At 45.9% G+C, this 26686-nt stretch overlaps 1 protein-coding gene and 1 non-coding gene across 2 annotated transcripts in view; both read left to right on the top strand.

Annotated features, from left to right (window-relative positions):
- The window catches only part of LOC144162534 (uncharacterized), a 584817-nt gene that overhangs the window by 28369 nt on the left and 529762 nt on the right, over positions 1–26686 (top strand). The window lies entirely within an intron of this gene.
- On the top strand, positions 21593–21665 carry Trnat-agu (transfer RNA threonine (anticodon AGU)). The gene has a single exon. It is a non-coding gene; the product is annotated as a tRNA-Thr (tRNA).

Genomic DNA, 26686 nt, shown 5'->3' with positions numbered 1-26686 from the left:
TATTTATTTATTTATTTATTTATTTATTTATTTATTTATTTATTTATTTATTTATTTATTTATTTATTTATTTATTTATTTATTTATTTATTTATTTATTTATTTATTTATTTATTTATTTATTTATTTATTTATTTATTTATTTATTTATTTATTTATTTATTTATTTATTTATTTATTTATTTATTTATTTATTTATTTATTTATTTATTTATTTATTTATTTATTTATTTATTTATTTATTTATTTATTTATTTATTTATTTATTTATTTATTTATTTATTTATTTATTTATTTATTTATTTATTTATTTATTTATTTATTTATTTATTTATTTATTTATTTATTTATTTATTTATTTATTTATTTATTTATTTATTTATTTATTTATTTATTTATTTATTTATTTATTTATTTATTTATTTATTTATTTATTTATTTATTTATTTATTTATTTATTTATTTATTTATTTATTTATTTATTTATTTATTTATTTATTTATTTATTTATTTATTTATTTATTTATTTATTTATTTATTTATTTATTTATTTATTTATTTATTTATTTATTTATTTATTTATTTATTTATTTATTTATTTATTTATTTATTTATTTATTTATTTATTTATTTATTTATTTATTTATTTATTTATTTATTTATTTATTTATTTATTTATTTATTTATTTATTTATTTATTTATTTATTTATTTATTTATTTATTTATTTATTTATTTATTTATTTATTTATTTATTTATTTATTTATTTATTTATTTATTTATTTATTTATTTATTTATTTATTTATTTATTTATTTATTTATTTATTTATTTATTTATTTATTTATTTATTTATTTATTTATTTATTTATTTATTTATTTATTTATTTATTTATTTATTTATTTATTTATTTATTTATTTATTTATTTATTTATTTATTTATTTATTTATTTATTTATTTATTTATTTATTTATTTATTTATTTATTTATTTATTTATTTATTTATTTATTTATTTATTTATTTATTTATTTATTTATTTATTTATTTATTTATTTATTTATTTATTTATTTATTTATTTATTTATTTATTTATTTATTTATTTATTTATTTATTTATTTATTTATTTATTTATTTATTTATTTATTTGGTTACCCTCAGGGCCCAAAGGGCGTTCCAGAGGGGAGCGGGTTACATCTTGTGTAACATAAAAGAAACAAAAGCAGCATCACAAACACAAGCTGAAACGAGCAACGTAAAGATAAGAAATCACCACAACAGGTTGCTTACAGCAGATCGGAACGCAGTCTCATCTGTTATCGCAGCAACAGATGAAGGAAGGCGGTTCCAACTCACGCAAGTGCTGGGGATAACCGTATTATGAAAATGCTTCGTATGGCCGGATGGAACGTTAACTTTGTACAGATGATCAATGCGTGCCGAAGTGTAAGGTGGAGAAGATAGTAGCTGTTGTTTTAGAATGGGATGTTTTGGCCTTTTGGGCTTAATTTCATGGCCGTAACGCTTGATGTGCGGTGATAATTAGAAAGAATGAAGCACGACGCGCGATTTTGAACTTTCTTTATTTCTGCGATGAGTGATTCTTGACCGGGGTCCCACACAGAAGCCGCATACTCTAATTTTGAACGAACGAGACATTTGTAAAGAAGTAATTTTAGGGAACTAGGAGCCATATAAAAATTTCGCCGGAGGTAGCCTAACATACGGTTAGCATTACTTTCTACATAATCAATGTGAAGTTTCCACAACAGGTTAGATGTTAAGTGTACACCAAGGTATTTATAACACTGGACAGTTTCGAGAGGGACGTCGTTAAGAAAGTAGTTAGACGCAGCAGAGTTAGCTCGAGAAACGCGCATGCATTTGCATTTATTAATGTTAAGATTCATTTTCCACAACTTACACCATTCCATAACTTGGTTAATATCGGACTGTAAAGTGTTAATATCAGATGTATTAGTTATTTCCCGATAAATTACACAATCATCTGCAAAAAGGCGGACTGATGAACGGATGTTAGTTGGCAAGTCATTAATGTAGATCAAAAAAAGTATGGGCCCCAACACAGAGCCTTGAGGAACACCTGAGCGAACGGCAGACAAAAGGGAATCAGAGTTATTTACAGTAACAAATTGAGAACGGTTAGTTAGGAAGCAGCGCAACCATGCAAGCACGTTAGTATCCAAGTTAAGATTACTATGTTTAAAAAATAGACGTTCATGTGACACAGTATCAAAATCCTTCGCAAAATCAAGAAATATACAGTCCGTAATCCACCCGCGATCTAAAACGGAGTGAAGGTCATGAGTGAAACATAAAAGCTGCGTTTCACAGGAGAATCATTTTCTGAACCCGTGCTGTGAGTGACTGAATAATGAATTGTCTTCTAAGAATTTGGCAACGCAAGAATAGTTGACGTGTTCTATGAGTTTGCATGAAATGGAAGTTAATGACACTGGGCGAAAATTATGCGGGGAATGTCTATCCCCAGACTTGTGCAAGGGAACCACCCTCGCAATCTTCCAATCATCCGGCCAAGATCGTAGAAGCATTTTTAATAAAATGATGAGCTGGGACTCAGGTTCAGTTCATTATGAGTAACTTGGCAAGGGCACCGGAATTCTTGCGAAATTTTGGTATTTCCTGCCAGAACATCCCCAATTAATTAGTTATGATGCACTTTTTATATCATACCTATATTACTTCTTCTTGGCTTGGGGTACCACCACCAAAACAAATATAAAATATATATGTGTTTCATACGAACGCTCAACGCTTTTATGCATGCGTACACTACCTTGCTCACAATTAGGGACTCTTCACTCGTTACCACATATCACCCATTACTACCACGCACGAATATAATTCAGGCTGAATACATAAGTGGCGTTTTAAACATTACCAACTCATGCCCTGTCTCAGACAAAATCTCTCAGAATGTTCTTTTCGCAGAAAATACATTTGGCGCATTTCTTTCTCTCGTACAATCTACGCAGACACAATCTCCCATACCCCTCCCCACTCTTTGGAACAAATTATGGCCAAGGGGTGTAATTCCTGAAACATGGTCGCTACTTGAACTAAGTTGAAGGGCATTATCTGTCTGATCTCTTAAATTTGAATGTTGTGTTTACGCAGTCTGTCTTCTTCTAGTCTTGCTATGTGAACCTACTTTCCGTTTCGTTGCTGTTATGTTTTATGCCGTGTTTTATTGCTTTGTTTTTATGCTTTCTTCGTTATTTGGTCTTAATACGACATATTTGTGTTTATGTAAATGTCCAGGATGATAGTTTTCTATATGTACTGTCCATTTTCGCCGTATGCTGTGTGCAGGGCAGCTCAAGCATCCTTCAAGTGACTTGTTTTTTCACTTTCTGCCCAAGCCTACCAGGATAGTTCTATTTGACAATGTAAATAAAACTTACCTTGACTTTTACTTTGAGAAAAGCACGCCGTCACCAGAACAAGATTAGCCCATACTGGTTTAATATTCCGCCGAAGCCTGCCCTATCGGGAAAAGCAGTGGGCGCAAATATGCTAATGGTTGAATAAATGAAGATGCACTTTGCTGCCCGCCACGTAAACACCCACACCTCCCCTTTTGATCCCGCTGTTGATTAATATCCGGATCCGCGAGCGAGAATTATATACTGAAGCCTTCGTTTGTACGAGTTGAGGCGTCTTCTAGGACAGACACGCCGAAAAAAGTTCCGGCCGTTCCAATCTGTCAAGATGGGAGCTAGCTATGGCGGGTCTTGCTACGGCGGAATTATAATATTCTCTTCATCCCCGAGGGGTTCGCAGCTACTCGATGAGGTGAAACTTGAGGCGGCAACGGCGGCGTCTGCCCGTTCTGCGGCAGCGGCTTTTCGTTGTATTCGCACCCATTCGCGCTTCTGCATGTGCAAACGCTCCTTCAATTGCCGCTCTTCCTCCGAGCAAACGACACCAATCCGTCCCCTAGCGAGTTAAAAGTGCAACTGATGATAGCGGCGCTGTCGCCGTTATCAGCCTATTTTTCAACTGGCACAAGAGGCATCGGTGGTGTCGAGCAAGCAGTGCCAAGTAAATCGCAGCCTCCAGAAGAGATCCCATGGTTCCTAGATACACTGTAAAAGCAGAAACGGAGACCCGGCTGCCTTACGCCGCTCGAACCGGTCGGCGTCTGTTGGATGGCTCCACTGCTCAGATACGAGCGGCCGTTCTGCCGGGCCGTAGAGTGCAGCGGGGATGGGCGTCGGCGTGCGCCACGCACGACGCCCCGGGGAGCAGTGATCCGGTCGATCGGTCGCTGATTCCCCGCGCGGCCCTCGGCACGACCCGGTTCCGCACGCCAGCCGCACACGAGGGCCGCTACCTCTCAGCATCACCCTCCTGATACTTACCAAGCCTCTGGACGGAGCGATGAGCGGAGCGATGACCACGGGGTTTGCCGACTCTTGTAACCGCTGATTTATAAATGCCCCGTGCCAAATTCTAGCTTGCTGCCCCCGTGACAAGGAACGCTGGGTGAAGGTTTAACGCGACAGCGTTCATCTTAACTAAAGGGGTGTTGGTTGGCGGTTGCTATCTGCTGTTTCTCACCAACGCCCTCCAGATACGTAGCAAGCTTCCGTAGGGTACGATGACCACTTGAAGGTGTAACAGGGTTTCCGCTACTTGCAACAGCGTATCTATAAAAGAGCTGTACCAGATTCTACCTCGCTATCCGCGCGATAAGAAACGAAGAGTTAAGGTTAAGTGAGACCGCGTTCATCTTATCCAATAGGGCATGTGGTTTTATGAGGTCCCGCCGAAAATGTCGTGACAGTTGAACGAGGAGGGTTAGTGGCAGGCCAGTGTGTGATTGCTGTGATTGTAACGATCGTTCCTTTTCAATTTTGGACCTTGAATTCGGGTATACCTGCCCCGGCAAGACGTTGATTGTGTATAGAAAGGTACGACAGCTGCGTTAGTCACCTTACATTATGGTAGAAACCAGAGCACAACCAATTTGAGCTGTTGTACTCCGTCAAGGTGGAGGACCGATGAAAAGTTTTAGCGCACCACATAGATGGTACAGGAAGTTTCGCTGAACGGTATGGGCGAACGTTTTTCCCCCTAGGCGTGGATGGTGGTCATACCTGAGAGAAACAGATGAATACACGGTCGTTCCTAAAACGCTTATTAAATAGAAGACGGGGTTGAGGAAAGCGAAAGAAGCAGAGAGATGTGGGTGGTCCCCTTCACACACACACATTTATTTATTTATTTATTTATTTATTTACTTATATTTTTATTTTTTTATTCGTTTATTTATTTATTTATTTATTTATTTATTTATTTATTTATTTATTTATTTATTTATTTATTTAGAAAGCAAACTCAGCAAGGCAGTAGCGCCGACCATGAGCTTTGGCGTATGGAGCCGCCTTCCCGCCCAGCAAAAAAAATTCTACCAGCATTTTTATACCAGCGGTGGCTCAGAGGTACAGCACTCGCCTCGTATGCGGAAGGTACTGGGTTCGAATCCTGGTGCCGCCGTGCACCCACCGGTTTCTCTAATGGGTACAGGCGTCCCTGGTCGAGTGCGGACCCTTGAAAGGGGATGTCACGTCTGGAAAGCTGCCTTTACCCTATTGAGGGGTCCTTGACCCTTGTCCATCTGGTGGGGCCCCCGGCCATCATGCCGCGTTGCGCCATTGCCGGGGATGAAAGAGTCTGGCGGCATGTCCTGCCACAGGCGGTTGCGCGTTGAGCGTCCATCGTGGCTGTGGAAGGCACCATGTGAATTCGTGTTCCTTGGTGGCGCCGGGCACGCACCGGTAAAATAGGTACAAGCGACTCCCCGGCCTGGCGCTCGGCCCTTGTGTGGGACTACAACGCTTGGGAAGTTGACCCGGCTTGCACGGGAAATTGCCCCTATGGAAAGGGGCGGCTGCAAAAAGGCAGCAACTTTTTTTTTTCATCTACAAAATCTACAAAATATGGATGCAAGAATTCTGACAGTTGTCTGCTATTGCGCAAACATTTTCTTGGAGCCGCTCTCTCATGTAATAAGCCTCTGTGGAGTCGGCTTCACCTCTATACAGAAATTATTTGGTGGAACAAAATCTCACCCATGTATGCAGTTTTATATCCCAGTATCAAAGCAGCATTTACCCCTCTGCATCCCCACGAATTATAAAACGCAACAAGTTGGCACTTTTAGGTTTTAGATTACTGTTGCCCGTTGCAGCGTTCTGGTGGCCTGCCTGCCCCGGCAGATCTTTAAAGGCGATAGCCTTTCTTGTTCTACTTAAACTCAAAAATGTCGGTCTGTCTGTATGTCTGTCTGTCTGTCTGTGCCTCGATTCAGCCACAAGGCCAAAGTGAAACAGAAACTGCGCAATAGCCTTATATACCACAGCCAAATCCAAACGTCTAAGTCCAATGTCAATGTTCATAGTTGTCATCATTGTTGAACAAGAACAAGACATTACGCAAATATCAGACAGAAAATCAATACATGAGTGATATTTGCAGTGTACTTTATTACAAAATTCACGGATGCTGGTTTTTGCGACAACAAATGAAATACTACATCAACTGCAAGAAAACCGCCGCCTGCTGTTTCCCGCGCTACCTGGCGGCATTTGAAAAATCAAATGGCAACAGCAACGAAAGGTTCCACTAGATAGGTTCCACGTTCCGCATGGAACGCTCGCAGAATAGGGCAGCGTGGTTTTATAAACGTTCTAGTAGGGTGTCTCAATTCACACGCGTCTCCGCCGTACGGCAGCGCTCGCTGGCATCCAGACACCTGACTTGGAACAGTGCAACGCGGCAAATATAAATTGACTTTAGCAAACCTCTAGCATGTTAACTTGGGGGGAACGATACGGGAGAGGAACAGCATGAGAGGTCAACAGGAAAGAGAAGGGAGGCCTTTACTTGCCACGGGAACGAGTCGACTAGCGTCTTTTGTCAAAATTTGCAACGAAAGGAGCAGATACTCGGTCCATTTTTTTATTATTACAGGGCTTTATTTCAACGGGACGATGGGTGACTTTTTCCTTAGCTCTGCCACGGAGCGCATCAAAACCTGCGATGAGAGCGCTTTGCGCTACCGCCTAAAGAGACAAATATTTTTCGCCTTTGAAATCTCTCAGCAATATTATTCACCATCAAAAACGCCAGAGTTCCGCTTGAGCTTTCAGGCTCCCATGCTGTCACTCATGGAAACAGAAGGCACAAAACGTACGGTTACAGAAAAAAAAAGTAAACTGCGGTGACGTTGGAATGGCCACACAGTAATCGAAGTCGTGCATGAGTGCCTTTCTCTTAAAGCACGCGTATGCAGGTATTCCAACTTAACGTTAAGGCTGGTGTGAAAACAGTAGTGATTGAAACCAATGGAAATTATTTACACTGGTATAAATGACTACTAATACTAATAATTTTATTCGCACTCAAACCGGGTGTACGCGCCAGGCATACCGCGCCGCAAAAAGTGCCCGTATCAGTGAGGCGCAGACCAAACCTAAGAACCCTCCGACGAGTTTAAGTAGTCGTTAGTGCATCTAAGTATCCGACACATCTGCCTATTCTTCGTTTCACCGCAGTTCTTGCTCACAACCCCACCTAAACATTAAAGGCGCCCAAGCAAACACGACAAAAACAACGGAACGCTGCGTAGTCCAATGCACCCGCCCATCCCAGTAACGGGGGGAGAGCCGAGTGGTGGCGCCACCCGCCTAGCTACCCGGTCCCTATAGCGATCTGCAATTACCTAATTCAGAGAAGTCGCAGGGGGCGATGCTCAGCACCGACCCGTAAACGCGGGACGTTGCTGGAAGGCATGGCCTTATCGGCACCCCCGTGACCAATAACACCCTATCCGCAGCACCTTTTATACAGAAATTAAACTTTTATTCATCCACCCATTAACCACGCTGATACACGCGACATCATTGCCCTGCCAAAACATAAAACCGGTCTAAGAAAAATTTAATCCTAAAATTTCGTTGTTGTCATGCGCATAAAAGTTAAATATAACTCTAGATAGTTATGTAAAATCTTTTCTTTTCGTTATAGTAACGTTCGTTTTCTGTTAATGTACAGCGCTTGCATAGTCACAGCGAAATCTATACCTGGAAGAACAAAGCCTACGTTTCCTGTCGCCTGTAAGCAGCCGAAAGTGGGACATTTGTTCTGTGCGCGACCGGCAGCAGCATACGATTTCAATATTGGTTCGCATTTTGTTCCTCCAGAAAAAACACTTTATTTCCCAAGCAAATTGGCTAGGAACGCGTGTTTCTCGAGTTACGACCACGAATAGGGGCCGGGCGCTGATAGCGTTATCATTATTCTAAGTAGTAAAACTTCCGTGCACGATCACGAAGTTGATAGAGCCCGAATGACGCTGACTGTGCTTTATCGAACAATGGATGATCGAACCGTGGGTTCGTGAACCGGTAACCGTTATTTATTTTTAGATGCGACGCTCAGAGCATCTCTTGTGCGTGCATCCTTTCTGCGTGCGTCCGTTGTTGTCCGCGTGCGTCCTTTGTTGTCCGCAGCTACTCTCCCCCTCTCCTCTCCGATAGCGAACGCTCTATCGCGAGGGGCATTGGATTGGATTCAATTTGATTGGCTTGACTTGGATTGGAATGGATTAAAGTGGATTGTGTTGGATTGTGTTGCGTCAAAGCTGCGGCTCTCTCTCCGCGATTTCCTCTCCTTCGGGCGCGCTGCGCATATAACCGGTGTGCCGCTCTCTGGCGGCCTTTCGGTCGACGGTTGCTCTCCGCTTGCGCTTGAACCCCCCTCAGCGTCGCATCACACCAGGGTTCCCTCGAGGGGAGGTGGGCGGAATTTTTCTGTTCAGCCCCGGTTCAGCTTCAGCGTGCTAAACGAATAACGGTTCGGGTTCGGGTTCAGTTCCGACAAAAATATCCGTTCGGTTCCGGTTCGACAACCTGCAATATACAGCAGTTGCGAAGCTTCCCATAGGCCCCAAATACCAAAAACCGTTTCGCGGTTGGCGCCCCTGCGCTGGAGGAAAACAAGGGTAGGAATAGGGTAAGTTGACTAGTCTGCCATCTGTCGATAGAAAGCGGAAGCGGTAACCAAGTGCTTGCGACTGCTGCCGTGAGTGATAAAATAACAACCCTGGAAACGTGACAGTACTTTATTTAGTGTTTTCCAATTTGAAAAGCAAGCTTTATTTTATTAAGCTGTGTTATCAGGTAGATGTTTAGCAAAGTTCCGTTTTTGTCCCAAGCTCGGTGCCCTGCCAATGCACTCCTCCCCCCACCCCCACCCCCTTTCCCCAGCTTCAACTAAGCAAAGGTGCTCGCACGGCCTAGAATAATCTAAAGGGGAATTTGCAACTTGTGCATATTTAAGAACTCTGGCTTTCATGACCCTAATACTGTGTGACAGACGGAAGTTCTAGAGTGCCGTGTTTAAATGAAGAACGAAGTGCCGTCCCAATAGAATGCGACGGTCGCCTGAACGAGTACTGCACTTATGCCGAACAAACTTTACGACGGTGTCAAAAGTCATTCGAACGTGTTTGCAGCGAATTAGCCCCACCGCGTGTTGGGCCCCTCTCCGTCGGATTAGCACTGCCCGAAGCGGCATTATGCGGCGTCACATTTCGACCCAATTAAAGCTCGCGAGCGGCAGCGGAGAGCGCTGTCAACTCCTCGAAATGAAAACTGGCTCGACGTAACGAGTGTACCTGTAAACTCGGCGAAGAACGCGTCTGCCTAACTCTGATATCAAGCTGCAGGCTAACCTTTCAACTGCGAAATCCCACTTGAAAAGCGTTGTCCGGCCACCTCCTCAACCACTTCCGGCGTGCGTGCTTGCCCGTCGTAACAAATGGCGCAGCAGTCAAATTCTCCAGCAAGCTAAGCTTGCCCGCACCGTTACTGTCGCATTTAACGTCTGTTTAAAGGCGGTTCCTGGCTTGTCGTGCGCGCAGGAAATCCGCGCGGGCCCATGAGGTGCGTTTCTTCTGGTTTCTTTCTACGACCAACGCATTTCTTCCGAATTGAAATTCTGCATTGGTATGAATAATAGCGACTCGAGGATGACGCGGCCGGTGGAGCTGCAGTTGAATATTCGCCGATGTAGCGTCTCTCGCAGTTTGTTTACAAAACGCCAAAAAAAGGTCAATTGCACGATATCGTATTATTGGGGTGGCGATGGCAATTGGGAGAATTTTTTCGCGGGTGCAGTTACGCGTGGGTGTTTCGGTGCCCTTTTGCGCCCAGTGGATTCGTCCGTTTGGTGAAGCCGTCCCACAGGAAGGTAAAAATGAACGAGTTGGTGTGACTCTAAAAACTGTAGTACGACAAAAAAAGTCTATCCCTGTTACTACATGCGCACAAGCCAGCGGAAACACAAATTTCGGGGCACAAGCACTTCGATCGATCGTGTTTTTAGTAGCTCGCTGGGCTGCGGGATGCTTTTCACTACATCTTAAAGCAGCCACCCACACAATCGACTTTTTTTACTGATTCCCGGTCCGCTCTAGTATACTTAAAATCACTACCGAAAGATCAGATGGCATGGGAGATACATCATTTGCACCTCCAAGCAACACAACAGCGGCATAGCATCGAACTGCAATGGCTTCCTGCTCACTGCGGAGTCGCCGGAAATGTTGCAGCTGATACTGCAGCCTCATCGGCCCACAACCTGTCTGTTCCACCGCTGGCCGTTCCTTTTACAAGAAAGAATGCGGCAACCCTCGCACATTCAATTGCCTGGAGAACACAGCAGTGCATGTGGACCGACAAGAAACGTCAGTACACGCCTCTGTATATCATTGACCCTAAATGCAGCTTCAAGATGCCTCCTGGGCTCAGCAAGAGGAAGGAAGCGGTATTGCATCGCCTACGTCTCAACGTGGCGTACACACGGCATTTCCTCTGCAAAATTCAGCAGGACTCTTCACCACTCTATCCAACTTGCCATGTAACATGTCATCTGTACCTCTACAAATTTCACAGTGCCAAGGCAGACTCTCCTAACATCTTTGTGTATGCCTCAACACGCAGGCCTTGAACTAAGGGCAGTTTTCGTCCCTTGGTTGGACCCACGCCAGGCCGTACGGGCTACCAAAGCTCTGTTGGTGTTCTTGCGTAGTACTGGCTTGGAACAAGTGCTGTGACCAACTTAACTTCGAAACTCTGTGTATGTGCTTTCCAAGCTCTGTAAATGTGGTTGAATACTCGTGTGCAACACCTTGTTTTTTTATCATTTATTTATTTATTTATTTATTTATTTATTTATTTATTTATTTATTTATTTATTTATTTATTTATTTATTTATTTGTTTATTTTTTTATTTATTTATTTATTTATTTATTTATTTGTTTATTTATTTATTTATTTATTTATTTATTCGTTTATTTATTTATTTATTTTAGTTCACGGACCCTCATGTTTTCGTTGATTCATATGGCGTAGCATGCTAAGCGCTATGGCTCGGCTAACCTCGCTTTTACCATTAAATGCATTCTGTCTCTCTCTCGTAAGCTACACTGGCCGAGGTTGAGCAGTTTAGCGTGGACCTTGAAGAGACATGCTCCGCAAGCGCGAAGAGCATTGGATTGAATTGGATTGAATTGGATTGGAAATCCAACCCAATTAGAATACGGGTGTGTAGAGAATTGGGTCTGCACATTCGCCGGTCTGCGCATTCCCGAGGAGCGACGTCATCGCCGCGGCAGCCGCACTGTCACCGGCGCGTGCCCAGCTGTGCGCCTCCGTTGGCAAGTAGCCAAGTCTGACGTTGCGGCGGAGCCGCTTGATAGCCGTTTCGCGTGGCCCCTGTAGAGCCGTGCTGCGCATGCACGAGGAGCAGTGACTGGACCGGACTGGATTGGATTGGATAGGATTGGAAATAATTTTAGCAGCAGTAAGCATGATAATAAGCAAATCCTAGACAGGCAGGAAACCTAAGAATAACCAGCTGAACCATAGCTCACACTACGTATGTCCTGGCATAGCCGAGCTAAGCCACGACCAATTTTTTTTATTTCTACAATAAGACACAAAACGGGTAGGGAGGTACTGGACTATGCATACCTAAAAAGTCATAGCTTACAATAAACACTGCGTGAAAGACGAGGGACAAAGACAAGACAAGACAAGGCAAGAGGCAGACATGACGCACAAATACTTGTTGTCTTCGTCCTCGTCTTTCGTGAAGCATTTATTTAATCGTATGTTTTGTACCAACTGGCCAGCAACCAAGTCTCTATAAACGAAATCTTCCTTTACTGTCGGTGCGTTTTGCGCTGTAAAGCCCGTTCTACATAGTGCGTTTTTTGTCTGCGAGTTCGGTGAAACGAACATTCGCGCTTTCGAAGTTCGCAATGCCTGGAGATGTCGTCTGCATGTCTACATGACCTGCGAACGTCACGATCTTCGCATTTCAAGGGCACATTCTTTGCAGACCGAATTAAGCCTGCCGCGAGCAAAACTTGTTGGGATTTTTTTTAAAGAAGTTTTATTTCACTTTCTGGGCAAGTTGTTTCTGACTGCTTTGCAATAAATATGAGTTCATCTGCGGTTTCATACAATAATCGCCAATTATTTATCAATATACGCATACATAGCAGAGAATACAATCACGGCAAGCAACCCTGGGTTCGCTTGTCGTGTGCGCCTAGGACATGGAGGAAATAGCACACCTCGGTATACCTCGGTCGGTTCTTCTTGGGCATAGAGCTTCATACTAATGTATACTAGAGGGAAATCTGACGGTGCATTCGCGGGCCGCCGCGGGTGGCGCCATTGCAGCTAGCGACGTTCCTCGCCTCCTTGGCTTGGTTAGCCACATGGCTTCTCTTTCGTCTTGAAGCCAAAATCAATAAAAATGGGAAACATTGTTTTTTTGTTCATCTTGCATGAAGCTTCTAAATAATCCCTAACAAATAAATCTTTCTGGAGCTTCATTGTTATAATAATAAAACAAACTCGATTATTCTGCTTTAGAAATATTGTTGCTTTTTGGCAGCCAGAGCCAACTTACCAGCCTGTTTGTGAGCCATGCCAAGGACAAGTGGAACGTACCTGCCCGGTACATGACGGCAAGCTCGCTGAAGCGCGGCTCCCCTAGACAGTGGCGCTAGATTTCCCTCTAGTGTATATTAGTATGAAACTTCTTCTCCGCTGTGATGTCCGCCACTTGTGCGGATACCAATTAGGCATTGGATGAAAACGGCGTGCGACATCGTGTTGTGAACGCGCGTGCGTTTGTTTCGGTGCACCAGCGCTTGCCCCGCGCGTATAGAAGCAATGCCATCTGGTTGCTAAGTGAGCAGATGGCGATGCCCTGACGTGCACCCAGCTGTGTTCCTATTGACCGCAAGTGCAGTACCTCTACGCCGCAAAAGCCGCACAAGCGGAGTTCGTGGGGGCTGCTACCGTTTCAAATATTTGGCACTTTGCCGCAGCAACGAAAAAAAGTCGTTTTGCCGCACGAGCGGCGCCGCATCTGCAAATTCGCATGACAGTCGCACCATTTAGAATGGGATTAACCATGCAGAAAGAGTGGACGACGCAAGCGCAGCCCAACCACTCTTTCTTGCTTTCAAAAGTATTGGCACTCTGCTACTAGGCACTTCATGTGTGCCAAAAGCATGCTATAAAGGTCATGGCATTATCCTCATCTTCAGCATCATCATCATTCTGATCAGTTACACTGCAGTACGAAGGCTTCTCCCACTGACCTCCAACCATTCCTGTCCTGAGCTGCTAGAGTCCACAGTTTGACCCCGAAGTTGCGTATTTCATCTCTCTATCGCGTTATCGGCTTCCCCCTTCTTCTAGGCCCATCTTTGGGTATCCACTCTGTTACCCTAATTCTCCACAGACAGACAGACAGACAGAGAACTTTATTGAGGTCCAGAAAATCCGTGGCAGTCTTAGTGACTGCGTCCTGCGGATGCGGGCCGCACTTGCGCAGGGGGCGGAAGTCCTTGTTCCTCCGCTCTCTCGCAAGCAATCTGGACAGCCCGGAGTCGAGTCATGTACTCTTCACTTTGTAGGGCTTCTTCCCACTCTTCTTCTGTTATAAAGTCACCGCGCGGTAACGCAGGGCATTGCCAGAGCATGTGGTTTAACGAGCATGTGGTGCTACTACATTTTGTGCAGTGCGGTTGGATGTCGTGTGCGAAGTGGCTAAATACGCTTCTCGAGGGGAATGTACCCGTTTGGAGCATTCTAAAGGCAGTGGATTGTGATCGCTGAAGCTTGGTGTGGGGGGCTGGATATTTCTTTCTCTCTAGCTTGTAGTGTGCCGTGATCTCGTTGAAAGTTTGTAGCGGATCTCTATACTCTTCCCAGTCGCTGGTCGTCGAGCGTCCTACGCTGCCGCGGCGGGTGATTTCACGCGCGCAGTCGTGGGCCATCTCGTTGGCGTTGGGAATGTTCTCATGTATTTCATGTCCCATGTGGGCAGGGAACCACGTAATGCAGTGATAGCAGTCCTCGCTTCTGTTGTTAATGATTCGCACTGCTTCCTTGGCTATCGTTCCTTTGAGGAACGCACGGACTGCTGCCCTCGAGTCCGAGTAGATGTTCGGTCTCGAAGGGTCGGCCATAGCCAGGGCAATCGCCACTTGTTCTGCGATAGCGGGTTTGTGTGTAACTACGGATGTTGCGTTCAGCAGTTTGCCAGCAGGGTCGGTCACGACCGCCACGTATTTACTGGAACGGCCGTATCGTGCTGCATCCACGAACGTCGACGTTCGCCGCCCTTCTTGTGCAATTTTCAGTAGCGCCTTGGCCCTGGCCGCCCTCCTGCCTTCGTTGAATTGCGGGTGTATGTTGCGAGGGATGGGCCTGGTTTCGAAGGTCTCCCTGGTTTTCCCATCGAGTTTTACTTGGTATGCTTCAAAATCTTCGGGGATGTGCCCCGTGGTGAGGAGTATGGCCCTCCCTGCTCTCGTAGTTAAGAGTCTTTGCTTTTGGGCTTCCCTTTGTGCCTCGATGATCTCCGTTAGTTTGTTGTGTACACCCAGTCTTTCAACCCTTTCAGTGCTGGCACTAATAGGGAGACCAAGTACCCTCTTGACGCATTTCTTAATGAGCGTGTCGACTTTGACCACCTCGGTTTTGGCCCAGTCTACCGCTGCTGCGACGTAGTGTACGTGACTCATTAGGAACCGGTTGTCGCTTCGTCTCACTACAAGGCCAGCCCAAGTGCATTCCTTTTTTTTTCTTTATTTAAACTATGATATCGTCAGTTCTAGTGTGTTCTCTGATCCAGATAGCTCGTTTCGTGTCCGTGAGTGTTATTCCTAACATTATTCGTTCCATGACCCGCTGAGCCCACCTAAGTTTGCCTTCTAGTTGTTTAGTAAGGCACCAAGTTTCAGCTCCATATGTCATCACCGGTAGTATGCACTGGTTGTAGATTTTTCTTTTGAGTGACACAAGTAGCTTACTTTTCATTATTTTAAAGTGCTTGACGAGTGCTCCCCAGCCCATACCTATTATGCGCTGGATTTCTTTCTCGTCGTTGAAGTCAGTACTAACCATCTGTCCGAGGTAGTTATATTCTGCTACTTCCTCTAGCGTTTCGTTTGCTAAGCTGAAGAGGACGTTCTTGGCGTGCTTATTCCTCATTACTTTAGATTGATTACTTACTATTACTTAAGCCCCACGGCCGCTCTTTCTGATTGTAGTTCCTCAAGCATTGTTTGCATATGTGCTGCAGTCTTACTCAGCAAGACTATGTAGTCCGCAAACCTAAAATGGCTCAAGTATTTTCCCTTTATCCTTAATCCTAGGTTTTTCCAGTCAAGCTAGCTTTCTAAATACCCCCTCCAGACATGATGTGAATAGTTTTGGCGAGATGGTATCTCCGTGTCTTACTGCCTTTCGGATTGGAAATTTATCGTGTTGCTTGTGGAAGGTTATAACGCTCCACAAGACAACATTCATGTCAGATTTAATCTCGTAATGGGAATTCCGGGATGGCCTTAAGATAATCATGTAACTGGCTGATATTGTCGCATAATTATTACCTCCATACAACCAGCGCTGCACACACATGGTTTTAATAATATAAACAGCTGTCGACAGAACAGAAAAGTTCGGGAAGCGGCAAGCCAATACTCCACCGATAGTTGGAAATGAAGTCTTGTTAGGCAGCTACACCCTTCTAGTAAGACTAAAGTTTGGGCCTGTAAGATAACATTACTTTGTGTATATAGGTATGTGATGCAATAGTGGCCGACTTCTTTTTCTTTTTTTTGCTCCGTAACTGTGAAGATAAGTTTTTTGAAGATGATACTGTTTCGGTTACGTGGAATAAAGAAAACGAAAAAGAATTTCCGGTGGCGGAGATCAGAGAAAAACGGAAAAGAAATTGCTGAGACGCTGAGACTTGCGGTGCAACCTGAATTTCGGGCACAACTGAATTGCGGTGAGACCTAACTGCGGGAACTGAATTGCGGGAACACAGTACCCTCAACCTTTATTTTCACAAAATCACACGCCGAAGCACGATGCTCAATGTTGTAGAAGGTTCCACACTACCATTTACGTAATTTTCGAGTACGACGCAGACATACGAGAAGGTGGCGAGATTTCGTCGCCTTGTGGATACGCGACGCAGGGACTGCTCTCAATATTTCTCAGTGTGATTGCCTTTAATCAAGCGAACACACCAGTTCACAATGTGTTGCAAGCATCGCAGTTTTTTTTCCTTTCCGTCATATACGTGTTAGTCTGTCCCCCCACTCCTTTTACCATTCACTACCACTCTGTCTTCTTTTCGACAATAACAGAGGCAGAGCGAATAAAAAATTGGGAGTTTATATATATAAAAAGCGAGTGGCAGCAAGTGCCGTCCTCGTCTTAACCTTTTTATACGTAGCAAAGTTTATACCAATATATTCTCATGCGTCGTTTCCCTGTATACTGACTATGTATTGTGCAAATAAACCTATTTGTGTTGTAAGGAAATTATGTCTCAGTTGCCTAAGGCTAAAATCACGGGTTTTGCAACAAAATCCCGGGGTTGGAGCCCCACCAATACTAATTGTGTTTACAAAACAAAAATCCAGGCAAGCCTGCACTCATGCGCAAGATTTGAATCACTAAGCTGTTCAAGGAGAGCATTGACGGACACATAGTTTCAGTACCCCACCCTGCCTTTCGGATCGCGGCCTCTTCCTCGGCCATGCCAACTACCCGCGGCCGGGCCATGCCGAGAACTGCGAAGACGCTGCGCGTGACGTCATTGTACGATACTGAGCGCATGCGCTCCACGACGTGAGCTCCAGCGCGAAGTGCTCTCCTACGATACTGAGCGCATGCTCACGCTGCTCTCGAGTGTCGCGGCGGCAGCTATCACGTGTCTTTCCGTTGTCGAGTTGGTATTGTGACATCTGCACGACGCCTGCGCGATAGCGTTCCTCGCGGGGAGTTTTCGGCGCGCACGAACTCCAAACTTACAGCAGTTAACAACAGCTCGGCTGTTAAGAACCGTGACTTTTTATTGTGAAGTGTCCTCTTAGCTGATTCCAGAGCAACCTTTTTTGTAAATAAGGGTGGTGTGGCATATATTGGTCCGATTAGGAGGTGGGACGCGGAATTTCAACCGTCTAATAGGCCTCCTTTGATAAATCGCGCCGGAAGCGCCCGGTTTTGTCCTATCTGGGAATGGAATATCGCGAGAGGCCTTCGAGCTCGCCGTGAACCATGCCCGAGTCGAGGGCAGCGGCTGCCGACAGTCGATCGCTTTCTCCATTTCCCCAAACACGAGCGGCCCTCACAGGGCCGGCCACCTGTGCATGGTCGGAGGGCGGTGGAAAATAAGAGGCGGAGGGCACGCGAAATGGTCGGTTCGCGTGACTGTGCGCGTCCCTCGTCCGGTTCTCTCGACACCACGGTGGAAAGCGCAGGTTGGAACGGGATGGGATTGGGGACCATGGGTTGGTGGAGGAGCCCACGAAATGAAGGACCCAAAGGAAGAAAGGCGATGCCGGTAGAACGTAGGGGCACCGTCGGCGGCTGCCTTGTCATATACGTCGGGGCACGCTTCCTTCGACGAGAATTGTGGAGCAACCGTCCGCGCGGTGTGAGGTTATTTATCAAATCCTGACTGTTATTAGGCGCCTAACTGGTGGCGTCGACGTCCAAGCTAAACGTATCGCAGGAAACCCTATTTACACAATGGGTTCACACAAGGCACATCAATCGCCTCAAGAAAAAAAAAACGCTTTCCGTTGTTAGAATCAAAACTGATTCCGTCGCGCAATGAAGCCGACGTCTATCCGAATGCGCCATTCAGACACGGTCACAGCAATTTGGATTTCGAACTTTAACGCATGTTGTATGGGAGAAATCTTCGCGTCTGAATCATTTTTTCTTAAGAAAGAAGCTGTGATTAAAAATATTTTACAGGCCCTATTGCGGAGCATTGAATAAAGGGGAATACTAAGCAATAAACTGGCCTCGCATCGGCTCGCGTCGCTGCAACTGCCGTCGAAAGACGGCAGTCCTCTGTTGCACTTGCCACGTAACTGCTTTTCCTTAGCGTCACTAAATAAATGTTTTTACAGTATCGGCACTCTTTTCTCACATTGTTATGTGCCGCCAGGATTTTCATTGACCGGTCGGCACCATGTGTGATATTTGTTCGCATATTGGCGCAGCCATTTTGTTTCTGGGCGCCTCTCCTCTCCCTCTCTCTCTTTCTGCTGCGCGGACTCTAGAGCGGCCGCTGGCACTCTGCCCGTCACAACCGGCGGCAGTTTCGTTGGGAGAGATGGCAACACTGCAAGCCAGAAACAATGTGGCCCCCAGACGCTTCCGCGTGCACGAAGTGGCGGTACTCTTAAGTGTAGCTTATTTAATGACGCTACTTCTCTCACGCTGTTTCCCTCCTGTCGCGGTCCACCCTTTAGTGGTTTGCTGAGTTTAGTTTCGAGCGTTCGCACTGCTGAGCCGTCTGTTGCAACTTCCGGGCGCTGTCGAGCCTCCATCGAGCGCGAGGTCAGGGCGGCAGCTTAATTTGTATTTCGCGGATAAAACTTTTTAGATGCGACGCTGAGAGGAGCATCTCTTGCCGGCGCACTCTCGCCCAACATCTGTGGGCGCGTGGCGCAGCGTACTCTCACTCCGCCGGTGGGCGGCGCGGCGCGCGGCGCTGCGCGCTGTGCGCATGTGCAGCGCCCTCTCTCTCCGCGGTCTCCTCTCCTTCGGGCACGCTGCGCATATAAGCGGAGTGCCGCGCTCCGGCCTGTCTCTCAGTCGACGGTCGTCCGCGCTAGGCTTGCTCTCTCTCTCTCTCGCATTACCCGACGATTGCTCACGCAATTCGAGTAATCGACCCAAAGGAAACGCACAATGGAACCCCCTTCAGCGTCGCATCACACCAGGGTTCCCGAGAGGGGAGGTGGGCGTAATTTTTTTTCAAGGCTTTTTTTTTTCAATTAGCTCACGCAAAAGTGGAGCGCCCATCCACATTTAAGTAAATTACCACTGCAAGCATCATATATGTATTGCCGTTCTTCCTCAAATAAGCCTAATATGATCTTTTTGTTGAACAATGTTTACCAATACGGAGCATATTTCTAGATTTGTTAGTGTGAGAGTGTTTGCTTATATAAGCATCTCACTGAAGAAATAATTGTGCCTTTTGTTCGGGCGGCTTGATCGAGGGGCAAAGTTTGGGGCTGAATCCAGGGACAGCGTGGGCGTGCCACTCGGCTCTGTTGGTGCGTGGGCCCGTCGTTCCAGCGCTTGCTAATCGTGTTCATCTTCGGGCGTCTTTCAGCAACACGGCGTCTCAGCCGCTTCCGAAGATCCAGCTCTTCGATGTGAAATTTCCTCTAGTCCGGAACTTGTTGTTGGCACAACAGCATCCATCATCTCCTTGTTTGAAGTGTACTGCGTGCAGCACGTGAGTGGCAGAGTTTTCAAGCCACCGTAAAAAATTCTCCAGCCATGTCTAAGGTCGTGGACGCCAGCCAAATAAACTTCAACGGAGAGCGTGTCGCCATCGTTCCAGTCGGCGAGCAAGTCACGCAGGTAACGAGCCTATTCCTTCCTGCCTTCGCTCATGCCAAGTAATGCGCTGGTTCAAGAAGTACTAAGCCCATATTGAAAGCTCCTACAGATTAGCAGAGGTATGCTTTCTGCGCGGCCATACGTACAGTTGGACACACACCCATAACCCTCCCTACGCTCGTCAATACCATTCACACGGCTGGGGATACTGCGATTGAAGATATTGAATACGACTCCTCAACACCTGCCTTCGACGCTCATATGGCCAACCTATGGAAACGGGCACATGCTCTCACTTCCCATTCTACCAACAACGGTAAAAGCCATTCAGAAGTTGTAATTCTTCGGTGCCAGTACAAGGTGATCCGGGAATACCAGCGAGTACTTTCAACTGAGCGCTGGCCCAGCCTCTGCGACAAGCTAGGGCCGAAAAGAGGCCTATATAAATTGTGGGGCCATTATCGGGCCTTTACTTATAAAGGAAAACAGACATCTGTTTTCTTCTCTCACACTCAGAGATCCACCAACAACTGTCGACTATCACCTCATCGCAACCTTCTTTCCTCTCGCCTCCCTTCATCAGCATCCGCCGTTACCAGTAATCACCATCCCAACCCCCTCCACAGACCTTGACTCGCCCTGTTTTCTCTTGCCGAACTTCAGGCTGCGGTTTTCCGCGGCAAACGAAGCTCTGTCCGGGAGATGATGGCATCACGTGGCAACACCTTCGAAATCTAGAAGGCTGCAACATTGCCGCACTCTTGGATCTTGTTAATGAGTACTGGCCAATGGGCGAGGTACCTGAAGGGATAAAACTCACGCTCATACACCCGACCCCAAAGCCGAACGAAGTTTCAGCAAAGACACTTGCCTTCGTCAGCGCTCTGGCGAAGGCAAGTCTCTTTGCTGAAACGTTGGCAACAATCGTGACCGCTACTTTGTTCGAAGTTTTCCTTTCTGGTGTTCCGTACCATCTCCCAAGTTTTATTGCTCCCTACATACATACATACATACATACATACATACATACATACATACATACATACATACATACATACATACATACATACATACATACATACATACATACATACATGCGTACATATATACACATAAATAAGAGTTGGCAGTCAAGAAAACCTCAGAAAGCAAAGGGGAGGATGTGGTAAGTCATTTTTTCTACACTTTCTTTCTTTCTTTCAAAATTCTTTATCTGTTTCAATGACCTACCACATCCTTCCGTTTGCTTTCTGAGGTTTTCTTGACTGTCAATTCTTATTTCTGTGATATTTTCAACGAGCCCTTCATTTCCTATTCTGATTCGCTACATGCATAGCGAGGGCCTCTGTTCCGACAGTCTTGGTGCCATAGGAAGCTCGAGAGGGTTCAACGCTGGTCGACGACTCTCGACATGTCGTAGACACTCGAGTCACGGCCCGGGGGTTAAAAAGAAGGTCCTCTTTACCCCGAGTAGTCCGAGTGGCGCTGGCTACCACCCCCAAGCACAGGAAACAAAAATACCTAAACATAAATACCCCAGAAAGTAGAGGGGAAAATCGCCCCGCCGGTAGCGTAGTGGTTATCGCACCAGACCAGTATTCTGGAGGTCGTGGGTTCGGATCCCACCTGGCGGGCATTTTTTCTCCACTTTCTTTCCAAATTCTTTATCTGTTTCAATGACCTACCACATCTTCCCCCTTGTTTTCTGAGGTTTTCTTGACTGCCAACTCTTATTTCTGTGATACATATATACATGCATGTCTACATTCATACGTACGTACATGCTTACATATATACGTACATGCATACCACCGAAACTTATATAATGAAGGTGGATGTGTTTTTTTTATTCCTGTTTGTAGTTCCTAATAGAAGGCGGGGATAATGCGAGCATCTCAAAAAAAAGAAAGACTGCCATTTTGGGGGAAATGGCTGCGGAAGTTCGGATTGCCGTCTGCCGGGCCCGGCCACTGCTTCTTCCGGAAGGTGCTGTCCGGAGTGGTTGAACGAAAACGGTAGATTATCGACGCGGCTTAGGAGCGTTTCAAGCTTGGATCCTATCACACGGCTCGATACCTGCGGTGCGCCACCGTAAAGGGAAAACGAGCCGCTCTTCAATGGGGCCGAGCGCAGGTTTAGACAGCGGGGTAAGTCCTTCAGCTGGCGTCGTGGAGTTTCCAGCGGCATGGCGGATGGTGATGCGTCTTCGGAAATAAAAATACAATCTGGGGATTTCGTGGAGCTGTTCTCCTAAGGCCGCACTTCGAGCTCTTAGTTTCAGTTTCAGTTTCAGTTGATTAGTGATAACAAAAAAAGGGGCACAATATTTATACCATACAAACCAGGGTCCTATAGTTGTAACTACAAATGGACCGTCGATGATTTGCAGCAAACAATAAATTAGAGAAAACAAGCAACATCTCAGCAAACAATAAATTAGAGCAAACAAGCAACATCTAATACGTACACCTTGTTTGAAAAAAAATTGTTAGTGGATACCAGGAATTTTTATTCCATCAGCTGGGAAAGCCCTATCATGGCGGCATGAGCGACCGACTTCGTCCACGTCGGCGGAGGTTCATGGGATAAAAGAGGCCATCCGATACATTCTTCGCCAGCCGTCGACACAGTGGACCATTTTTTGCGATTCGAAGGCAGCTCTTCAGACCCTGCAACGCTCTAGCTGCATCAGCCTTCATGAACATGCCCAGCGAGAAGTGAAGTATCTCCACCCTCTCGCATTCGTCTCTGGACATCGTGTGACGCTACAGTGGCTCCCAGGCCACTGTGGCATATTGGGAAACCAGAAAGCGGATGAGGCTGCCCGCAGGGGACTAGAATTGAGAACGCCAAGGAGGATTTTTTCACGAAAAATGATGCCTCAGCCATGACTAAGGCAGTAGTTTTGGCTGAAAGAAACCGCTTATGGTCCCTTCCGGAGTTTCATCATTCTTTTCTATATTGCATAGACCCGTACATGAGAATAAGGCTGCCGGAACGACTGCCTCGCCGACTGGAGACACTGTACCATCGACTGCGCCTTAATGCAGCGTTTACAAATTTGTTCCTTTATCGTATACGCCAGACGTCCAACCCATACTGTGACAACTGTGTCTCACTCGAAACCGTCGTACATATATTACTAGAGTGCTCTGCTTATGCTGAATCAAGGGGCCGCTTACAGCAAAGGATTGAATGTCTCCAACTTGGACCATTAACACCAAGCTTGATACTTGGACCATTCCACTCACCATCCTCCCAGCGCGAACCCCTGTCTGCACTATTTGAGTACCTCGAGGACATTGCCGTCGCTACAACATTGTAGCCATCTCCCTAAGCGTGTACAGTCAAGTTTTTACTCAGCGCCCTCAAAGAAGACTGTTCATTTTTAATTTTTATTCTTTTCTTTTTCATTTTTATTCTTTTCTTCTTGTCTACTCTTCTTCTTCCATCTACTTCCTTTGTTTCCTTCTCCCCCCTTCCCCGCAGATTAGCCTATCGGCGAATTCATGCTGGCAAACCTCTCTGCTTTCTCTGTAATAAAGAGTATCTCTCTCTCTCTCTCTCTCTCTCTCTCTAAAATGAATAGAAAGAAAGATAGAAAAAAGGAAATGCTGAGTGCTAGTTACTTTCGGACTTTAGAAATAAAAATACAAGTCTCTAGATAGTAAAATACAAGACAGGCAGGTAATAAGTCCGGAGAAAAATCTTAATGGACTGTTTTAATATTGATAATGCAGATAAAAAATTTACACCTTCGATAAAGAAATTGGATTTATTCCTTGATGACGCCAAGCGTTCGCACTTTATCATCCAAAGCTCTTTGGGCATTAATATTAAGTGAAGAGAACTTTTGGGCTCGTCCTGACATCGTATCTCGCTCGCTGGACCCAAGTAGACCACACAGCGTTCCGTCGTAGCGGCTGTCGTTGCGGCGTAACCCCGAGGCTTTCAAAGCCAGGCGCTTTATATAGTCATAAGCGTTTGAAACTCGTAAACCGCTGGCGCTTGGCATACATCTCCCTATTGTTCAGCGCAAAGAAAACTCTAGGTAAATTTGAGGCGAAATATACGTAATTTTACCGGCAGCGCCAGCGTTCATTTAGTTATGAACGGTCGTTGGTTAGGTTTTTACGATAGTAAGCGAAAAAAAGTGGCACTCCCAATGAAGCCATCGTTGACGCCCTCCGTTTCCTTACCGCTATCCAACTCGGCTCTACTGCATACGAAGTTACGGCCTACATGAAGCCGCCCCCGGGTACTTCCCGAGGCGTTATTAAGGGCATCACCCCAGGCACCACCCCGCATGAACTCCGCATGGCCATCCATACCACCGGCCAACCCATCTTAGACATCAGAATGCTCGGGAAGTCGCATGCAGCACTTATTACTTTCGACGGACCTCACGTTCCATTCTTTGTGAGGGCGTACAGTGCCTTAACTCGCTGTCGCCCTTACCGCAACACATATCAGTGCTGTGCTCAGTGCGGCGAACTTGGTCACCGTCAAGACATCTGCCCCGATCCCCACAGGAACATTTGCGCGCAGTGCCACACCCCCAACCCCACTCCGACCCATGACTGCGTGCCCTGCTGCAAACTCTGTGGACTTACTCACACTACCGCCAGCAAGGAGTGCAAACGCAAGCTGAAGCCATCACCCCCACCTGCTTTCCGAAACGTCATCAGCCAAGCCCCGCCTATGCCCCCTTCGTTGACGCAAGCCAACTACCCAAGACTGGCTCCCGCTGACTCAACAAAGGTGAGCTGGTCAGCAATTGTCTCTCCTCCACCCACTGCTGCCCCGCCACAAAATACTGCTCCAACCACCCTCCACACAACCAACACTACCTCCCCAGAACCTGAAACAGTAACCCTCCTCCGAGAAGAAAATGCACGCCTCAAAAGTCAGCTCTCTCAACAAACACACCAGATTAATGCATAGCAAGCCCAAATCACTGAATTGAAACAACTCATCACGGCGAACAACACCTCCAAGGCAATGCAGAACTCACAACCCTCATCCCCCGCCCCCTCCCATGGTGATGTTATCCAAAATGACCCGATGCCTACACCTATCGCCCCCACCTTACCGCAAGTACAAGAATTGATAAACTTCGCCACAGACAGCATCAAGGCCTTTCTGTCAGACGCTGTCAAAACCATAAACTCCCGCATAGACCGAATGGAACACCGCTTCCAAAACTGCGAAGAACGATTAGAGCAACTAGAACACCCCCAGGGCAAAAAGCACAAGAAGTCCAAGCAACATCCCCTGCCTCCTCACCCTGAACAAATGGAACTACCTGATTGCGACGATGAGGACTCCCTTTAATTTCCCCCCTGACCAGAAGACCACCGTGGCTCCAAACAAACTGCTTGTATGGCAATGGAATTGTCGCTCGTATACCAATAAACGCGACCAACTTCTTCCGCTCGCTCAACAGAGCAGACCAGACATCATCGCATTACAAGAAACCGGCACTCCCCATGTTCAACTCCGCGACTACACGGCTTATTCGTCAAATTCAAACTCCCGCACTGCAATCCTTGTCCGCATGATCCTTACTGCGCAGATTCTAACCCTACCAAGCACAATAGACCACACGTTTATAGAAGTTCTCCCTGCCCACAAGTCCCAACCAAGCTTGTTCGTACTTAACATTTACAGTCCTCCAAAGCATCTGCTTACCGGAATTCGTGACCTACTAAAACGCGCCACGATCAGTGCGAAACACTGCCCGCTGATTGTCCTGGGTGATTTTAACGCGCCGCACATGGCCTGGGGCTACGGACGAAATACCATCAAAGGCACCAAACTGCAAGAGGCCATCCAGCAATTTAATTTTACGATTCAAAACCACCCTCAAACAACAACTCGAATAGGGAATAGCGTTTCCCGAGACACCACCCCTGACCTCACGCTTACCAAGAATATCAAGGACGCCCATTGGGAATGTACGACACACACTCTGGGCAGTGACCACTACCTCCTTGCGCTGACGATCACCAATCAGAAATGCGCACAACTCCGTTTTGGCACTGCCAGATTAACCAATTGGAAGAAGTTCCGCGATCATCAACAAGATGTACCAATCACGGACATAGGACAATGGAGCCAAGATCTAATTACCAGACTCGGCAGTACACCACGGAAATCCCCCTTACCCCTGACTACCCTGCAATAGATACTCATTTGCAACATGTGTGGGATGCCCGCGCAGGACTACTTAAACACTGGAAAAAACACCGCACTAATCGAAAGCTCAAACAACGCATCGAACGCATAACAAAGGAAGCAGCCGAGTACGCCGCACACCTAAGCAGGCTGAACTGGAATCAGTTCTGCGACAAGCTACAAGGTACACTTGGGACCCGCAAAACATGGCATATCCTCCGCACGCTGATGGGCACACGAGAAACGAAAGCAACTACAACTCATCGACTTCGTCGCCTCATCCATAACTACCCAGGCTCGGAACAAGCGATACTTCACGACCTCATGCAACGCTATGCAAGCTCCCAATCTGACTCCCTTCCCCCCCTTCCCGTGTACACAGGACAACCTAACCCAGAATTGGACGCCCCCTTCACGCTATCCGAACTCGAAGCCGTCCTTCACAAACTTACACGCAATACAACACCTGGCAAAGACA

The sequence above is a fragment of the Haemaphysalis longicornis genome, unplaced genomic scaffold, assembly GCF_048455015.1.
Source record: "Haemaphysalis longicornis isolate Haplotype H1 unplaced genomic scaffold, Haemaphysalis longicornis Haplotype H1 scaffold_12, whole genome shotgun sequence".
NCBI lineage: Eukaryota > Metazoa > Arthropoda > Arachnida > Ixodida > Ixodidae > Haemaphysalis > Haemaphysalis longicornis.
Note: the sequence above shows the minus strand (reverse complement) of the source record. Positions and strands in the feature narration are given on the sequence as shown.